Consider the following 7791-nt stretch of genomic DNA (forward strand, 5'->3'; position numbering starts at 1 on the left):
TCTGTATACGGACTCTGTGTAGTATTGTTGATACGTACATGTATACTCGTTTTAGTTCCACAGGGAGCCAGGGTTGATTTTATTTCCAAACTTGTCCAAGCACAGTCTATAAAAGCTGAAAATGAGTTAATGAAAGAGGATATTTGTTTTTAAAACTGCATGTAGTGTTCATTCGAGGATCCTTTAGGTTTTATATAGATAATTTGATGTTCAAAACCGACATTACAAGTACCACATAGTATTGCTTAATCGATGGAATGTTTGTTAAGTCAGGTTTTAAGTGTTTAAACAGAAAAGATTTTCAATGTTCTTTTTCATGTTTGTGTTAATTTCGCTAAATCAATACGAATATGGAACGTGCAAGAGCATGTGTTTAAAGAAAGCATGAAATACATTTCAGAAACTTCTGATTATTTTGAAGATTGAAAATGAATAGTGTATATGCCGTTTCAAGCTGCCTGTCTGTTTCCATATTGAGCCCTAGCTTTTGTTACTACATCCAAATGTTCAAACATTAATTGTACTTTGAATTTACATCATGTTGACGTTTATCCTTCAGGAAAACTTGGTCCTGTCCTTACGTTGTCAATGGTCTACATTGATTTCACCCTCCAGGAACACTTGGTCCTGTACTTACGTTGTCAATGGTCTATATCGATTTCCCCTCCAGGAACACTTGGTCCTGTACTTACGTTGTCACTGGTCTATATTGATTCCCTCCTTCAGGAACACTTGGTCCTGTACTTACGTTGTCAATGGTCTATTTTGATTTCCCCTCCAGGAACACTTGGTCCTATACTTACGTTGTCAATGGTCTATGTCGATTTCACCCTCCAGGAACACTTGGTCCTGTACTTACTTTGTCAATGGTCTATGTCGATTTCCCCTCCAGGAACACCTGGTCCTGTACTTACGTTGTCAATGGTCTATGTCGATTTCCCCTCCAGGAACACTTGGTCCTGTACTTACGTCGACAATGGTCTATGTCGATTTCCCCTCCAGGAACACTTGGTCCTGTACTTACGTTGTCAATGGTGTATATTGATTTCATCCTCCAGCAACACTTGGTCCTGTACTTACGTTGTCAATGGTCTATATCGATTTCCCCTCCAGCAACACTTGGTCCTGTACTTACGTTGTCACTGGTCTACATTGATTTCACCCTTCAGGAACACTTGGTCCTGTACTTACGTTGTCAATGGTCTATATTGATTTCCCCTTCAGGAACACTTGGTCCTGTACTTACGTTGTCAATGGTCTATATCGATTTCCCCTTCAGGAACACTTGGTCCTGTACTTACGTTGTCAATGGTCTATATCGATTTCCCCTCCAGGAACACTTGGTCCTGTACTTACGTTGTCAATGGTCTATGTCGATTTCCCCTTAAGGAACACTTGGTCCTGTACTTACGTTGTCAATGGTCTATATCGATTTCCCCTTAAGGAACACTTGGACCTGTACTTACGTTGTCAATGGTCTATGTCGATATCCCCTCCAGGAACACTTGGACCTGTACTTACGTTGTCACTGGTCTATATTGATTTCACCTTCCAGCAACACTTGGTCCTGTACTTACGTTGTCAATGGTCTATATCGATTTCCCCTCCAGCAACACTTGGTCCTGTACTTACGTTGCCAATGGTCTATATCGATTTCCCCCTCCAGGAACACTTGGTCCTGTACTTACTTTGTCAATGGTCTATGTCGATTTCCCCACCAGCAACACTTGGACCTGTACTTACGTTGTCAATGGTCTATGTCGATTTCCCCTCCAGGAACACATAGTCCTGTACTTACGTTGTCAATGGTGTATATCGATTTCCCCTCCAGGAACACTTGGTCCTGTACTTACGTTGTCAATGGTCTATGTCGATTTCCCCTCCAGGAACACTTGGACCTGTACTTACGTTGTCACTGGTCTATATTGATTTCACCTTCCAGCAACACTTGGTCCTGTACTTACGTTGTCAATGGTCTATATCGATTTCCCCTCCAGCAACACTTGGTCCTGTACTTACGTTGCCAATGGTCTATATCGATTTCCCCCTCCAGGAACACTTGGTCCTGTACTTACTTTGTCAATGGTCTATGTCGATTTCCCCACCAGCAACACTTGGACCTGTACTTACGTTGTCAATGGTCTATGTCGATTTTCCCTTAAGGAACACTTGGACCTGTACTTGCGTTGTCAATGGTCTATGTCGATTTCCCCTCCAGGAACACATAGTCCTGTACTTACGTTGTCAATGGTCTATGTCGATTTCCCCTCCAGGAACACTTGGACCTGTACTTACGTTGTCAATGGTGTATATTAATTTCATCCTTCAGGAACACTTGGACCTGTACTTACGTTGTCACTGGTCTATATTGATTTCATCCTTCAGGAACACTTGGTCCTGTACTTACGTTGTCAATGGTGCTATATGTTTCCCTTTCGCTGAAGCAGCCGAAGTTAGATTCGCTTTATCTTTTGTTACTTTCCTCTTTATACAGTAAATACTACTGGTCTCAGAGTTAAGAGTTATTAGATATAAAGATAAAGGTTTTGTGTATGTAATTGAAGATCTAGAAAAGTTACCAGATAAATTATGATTATATTGAACATTAAATACTCATAATGCATTCAGTTATAACTAAGATAGGATACAAATATTTTCGACTGACGGAATATAGTTGAGCTAGTAAATTGTTCTGGTAGGAGTTTTATTACTGTGTAAAATCTCAAGGTCACAGAGAAAGTAGTGTCGCTTTGTTACAGTAAAAATGGCAAAACTACTACAGAGTATTGTTTTTAACAAATATGGATATTTTTTTATGAAATTTTCCTTTCAACATCAGGAAAGATTGACCTGATTAGAGATGATGCACCTCTGTCTTTTTTTTCGGGGAAGTTTGTTATGATTTCAGATCATGCACAAGTGATTTAACTTCGGGGAAGTTTGTAATAATTTCAGATCATGCACAAGTGATTTAACTTCGGGAAAGTTTGTAATGATTTCAGATCATGCACAAGTGATTTAACTTCGGGAAAGTTTGTAATAATTTCAGATCATGCACAAGTGATTTAACTTCGGGGAAGTTTGTAATAATTTCAGATCATGCACAAGTGATTTAACTTCGGGAAAGTTTGTAATAATTTCAGATCATGCACAAGTGATTTAACTTCGGGAAAGTTTGTAATGATTTCAGATCATGCACAAGTGATTTAACTTCGGGGAAGTTTGTAATAATTTCAGATCATGCACAAGTGATTTAACTTCAGGGAAGTTTGTAATAATTTCAGATCATGCACAAGTGATTTAACTTCGGGAAAGTTTGTAATGATTTCTTACAACGTAAACAGTACAGCGCAAAGGGACCTGTAGTAAAGTGGGAGGGGTTTGTCTAGAGTATAATAATTGTAACTGCATGGTCATTGTGTTCAATACTACATTAAGTCACTCATACCACAGGGACTTGTACCAATTCATTATTGTTAGGGATGATAATTGTCTAGTATTCTGATTGAACCACATGTAACACAGGGACCTGGAACAATTTTTCAAACCTAGGGAACAGGGGCTTGCTAGACTATAGTAATTCTTGTTATATATATGTAATATACAACCAGGTTTTGAAATTGTTATGTATGTTAAACATGCACACTGTACCACAGGGACATGTAACAATGATTCTAGGGGGAGCTCTGGACTTGTCTAGTATATTATGACTTAATCCAAATACTGCATCACAGGTTCTTGTAACAATATGATTTTAGGTGGAGCTGCTAGTCTATTATATATGATTAGATTAAAATACTTCATCATAGGGACCTGTAACAATGTTTCCAGGGGAGAGGCTTGCCTAGAACACTTGATAATCTATTATTGTTTTGTATATGTTGTAATAAGTAAATCATATAGTATGCTAGACATTAGAAAACTCCTTCCCCTGGAAACATTGTTACAGGTCCCTGTGCTCAGTGTTTCTGTGATCATAACTGAACATTTTACAAGTATATGTGGCAGTTATGTGCACAGACTTTTTATGCAAGTAAGAGTGACCTGATCAGAATATAGAAATAACAATGTCCTTGTTATGTTACAGATTATGAAGCGACCAAACTTTAGAGTCGAAAAGGACGGAATGTTCGTGTTAAACTAAACGTCAGAGGTCAGGGAGATGTATGGTACGAGGAGACCCCGAGTCGCAAGTAACACCCTGATGCCCGTGAGGCTGAGGCAGGAGAGAGCGTTAAAGGGAAGACAGGAAATGTTGTGGATGCTGGACAGCTAGGTCCTAGCAGACACAACACTCCAGGTTGGCCATTTTCAGTGTCAGACTCTTTGATGGGTGTGTGAAAATGCCCCGAGCTATTCCGGCTGGGATGTGACCATGAGATGAAGGAGAGGCAGAGGCGTGTGGCCCAATCTCACCAAAGCACACAGTCATCTACCCCAAGGTCACCTTCCTGAAGGTCACCCTCCCCAAGGGCACTGCAATCGAAGGTCAGACGCGACAAGTCCACCTGCCCACCATACATCCCTAAGCGACAGGTTCCAAACCAGGCGGTGCCTTCAGCCTCGGTCCACCATGTGGAGCCAACACATTCTGGTAAGTCAAATGATTCGATTGATGATGGCAGTTTACGCTCGGCCATTGAACAGCTGGAGACTGACCAGACAATTGGTAATAAATGTTTTTTAGCATAGCATTGAATTATGCAATGTCACCGGGAAGGCTATGTCCAGTAATAAGCCCATGTCCAGTAATAAGCCCACCCCTGTAACAGCAGGAATACACTGCTAATGATTTTATCTGGTAACAAGCCCACTCTCTATATTGTTCAGAGTTTACTTTACTTACAGAGATATTTTCATTTGATTACAGTGGAACCATTACCCCGGGAAAAGACAGCCCACAGCAAATCAACCCATATTCCGTCCGAACGCAAGTCCAAATCATCAGCATGCATGATACCCAATATTTTGTAGGAAATCAAACCAGATCCCCAGCCCAGGAAACCAATGCAGCCACAATCACGTCGGAGTCAAAGATCCAGCCAGTTGAGGTAATCATTAACACACTGACCCAGTGGTAAGTGTAAGAACCTGGTGGTAGACCTTTTTTTTCAAAATCATGACAACAAAATAGAGTTCGAAAAAAAAAAAAGAAAAAATAATTAAAAAAAAAATTAAATAATTTCTATTCATTTCATTGTTACAGGTTCAACCGACTGCCAAAAATCAAGAAGCCAAAACAAAAGCATCCTGGAACAAGAACAACAGATCAACACCAACAGTGCTGGCCAGTCACCAACCAGAAAACAGGCAACACCAAGAAACACCAAGAAACACCACACAAGAAACACCACACAGGCAGTCCTCCTCCAAAGTTTAAACACAACTTCCGGTTCTGGCCTCTATACGAGTGACATTTCCGGTTCTGATTTGACTTCCGGTTTCTGCTCCACTTCCGGTACCATTCCTGTTTCCGTGTCCGGTTCAAGTCCCACTTCCTGTCAAGTTCATGCATCATTCACCAACAGCACAGACAGAGGCCGGTATATCGCAGGAAATGTGGGCAGACAAGTGATGGTGGACACAAATACAGTTTTACAGGCAAACAGCCCAGATGCCTTTTGAGGAATGGAGGCAGATGATCCAGGCCAGAGGACATTCCGAGAAGGAGAATCGCAGACTGACAGACACTGATTTGTGTGTTATCTAATGATGGGGAAGTTGTAGAAATATTTGTAATGCTGCCTAGCATAACGCTAGAAGGTCCCAAGCCCTTGTAAAAGCAGAGGGGAAATATTTCAAAATGTATTAAGAAATTCAACCAAATCAGTCTGAAATCAAGTAGTGCTATACACATTCCTATAGTGAAGGGGTTTCACGCTTGCTACTGTGTGGCAGGAGACCCAGGTTCGACTCCTGGTGGGAATCAAAGCACGAAAGATTTTAGTGTTTTCTATTTTAAAGACCATTTGATTTAATTGTCTGTCAAATTTATTCAATTATATGGTTTAATTTTGTCATTGAATATCATTAATGAATTTAAATACAAATTTTATTCGTTTTTTACTATATTTTATAATCGAGAAATGAAAAATAAGCAAAGCAATGAAATAGACAATGAGAATCTATTAAAAAAAAACATCCGTCGACGGGAGTCGAACCCCTACTGCGGGTGGGGACACCCCGTTGCACTGTGACGTCACACAATCATGGAAATCTCTATCCCCCACTGGCCTTGTAAAAGCAGAGGGAAAACATTTCGAAATGTATTAAGAAATTCAACCAAATCAGTCTGAAATCAAGTAGTGCTGTACATATTGCTATAGTGAAGGGGTTTCACACTTGCTACCATGTTGCAGGAGACCCAGGTTCGACTCCTGGTGGCAATCAAAGCACGAAAGATTTTCACACCTATTTCAGTGTTTTTTTTATTTTAAATACTATACATTTGATTTGATTGTCAGTCAAATTTATTCAGTTTTGTGGTTTAAGTTTGTCATTTAATTTCATTAATGAATTTAAATAAAAAAATTACATGTTTCTTACTATATTTTATAATCGAGAAATGAAAAATAAACACAGCAATGGAAGAGAACATGAAAATCTATTTAAAAAAATAACCGTCGACCGGAGTCGAACCCCTACTGCGGGTGGGGATACCCCGTTGCGCTGTGACGTCACACAAACATGGAAATCTCTATCCCGAACTGTGGCGTGGGGCCTTTGGAGAGGGGCCATGCTAATCTTCTCTGTATCGTTCCAATTTTAATATATGTACTGCCGAAGCAGGTACGACTATACTAGTACTGTAGCCGCCTTATATACGTATGTTCTAGCCTTCGCGTGGAAAACAGGGTACGGACTAATTTGCATATAAGAGTCTTACGTTAACAAACGAACTGTAAACGTTCGTAGAGTAGATTGAGGGGAGGCAACTCGTAACGTATCGATACTCATAATTTTGCCGATCACGGCATAAAGGCTCACATATTGTTTTTAATACTCAACACAGCGTTGCCAATAGTTCTCTCTCGGGTATCTACATGTTGGTAATTAACGGTTATAGCTCACACATCATGAGTCGATTTTAGTTTCCGACAAGTTCATAATGATTCCTTACCGGATAATGATTCAGTGAGTAGTTTGTCTATCGAGCATAGAAATAACTCAAAACTTTTATCATCTTATTAAACACGGCTAATGGAAATATCGAATTTTGAAGAAGGAAATCATCAATGAAATAAAATGCAAAATGCTTTAGTTAATTTACATGAAAATTAATCAAAAACAAAAGTATCTATCGTTGTTAAAGGGAGCCTTTCAGCACAACCTATTTTTTTACCTTTGTTCTATGATATTTTTCCATCGACAAAAATATGGAACGCTTCACGAATTTGCGTGTCATCCTTGCGCTGGAGCCGCGCTAATCGTCTCCTGAAACTTACTTCAAACATGGAAATATCCAGCATTTCTATTGGCCGACACACCTTCACATCTTTCCAACTTTGTTCCATGAATGAAGCTTGCTGTGTGCTGAATGGTCAGACCCATTTCCATGTTTCGTTCAGCAGCCAATCAGGACGCAGCATAGCTCCATGTTTCGAGGCGACCCTGTTTTGTTACGGCCACGTTCGCCGCTAAGAAGATTAATTTGGAAATTGCGTAAGTTTTTAACAAATTCGAACACTGTCTTTTCTCAAGCATCCTTCTTAGATGTTACTTTAACCATGTATGTGGACCTTTGGACAGACGCAACCGTACTTCCTCCTATTTTCACCTCAATACCGAGGT

General features: G+C 40.0%; 1 non-coding gene and 1 pseudogene across 1 annotated transcript; both read right to left on the minus strand.

Annotated features, from left to right (window-relative positions):
• Positions 1–6681: 6681 nt before the first annotated feature.
• On the minus strand, positions 6682–6793 carry LOC117324700. Its single transcript, XR_004532037.1, has one exon. It is a non-coding gene; the product is annotated as a U6 spliceosomal RNA (small nuclear RNA).
• A 577-nt stretch (positions 6794–7370) lies between these two features.
• LOC117324702 lies at positions 7371–7471 on the minus strand (annotated as a pseudogene).
• Positions 7472–7791: the final 320 nt, after the last annotated feature.

The sequence above is a fragment of the Pecten maximus genome, chromosome 3, assembly GCF_902652985.1.
Source record: "Pecten maximus chromosome 3, xPecMax1.1, whole genome shotgun sequence".
In the NCBI taxonomy this organism is placed as follows: domain Eukaryota; kingdom Metazoa; phylum Mollusca; class Bivalvia; order Pectinida; family Pectinidae; genus Pecten; species Pecten maximus.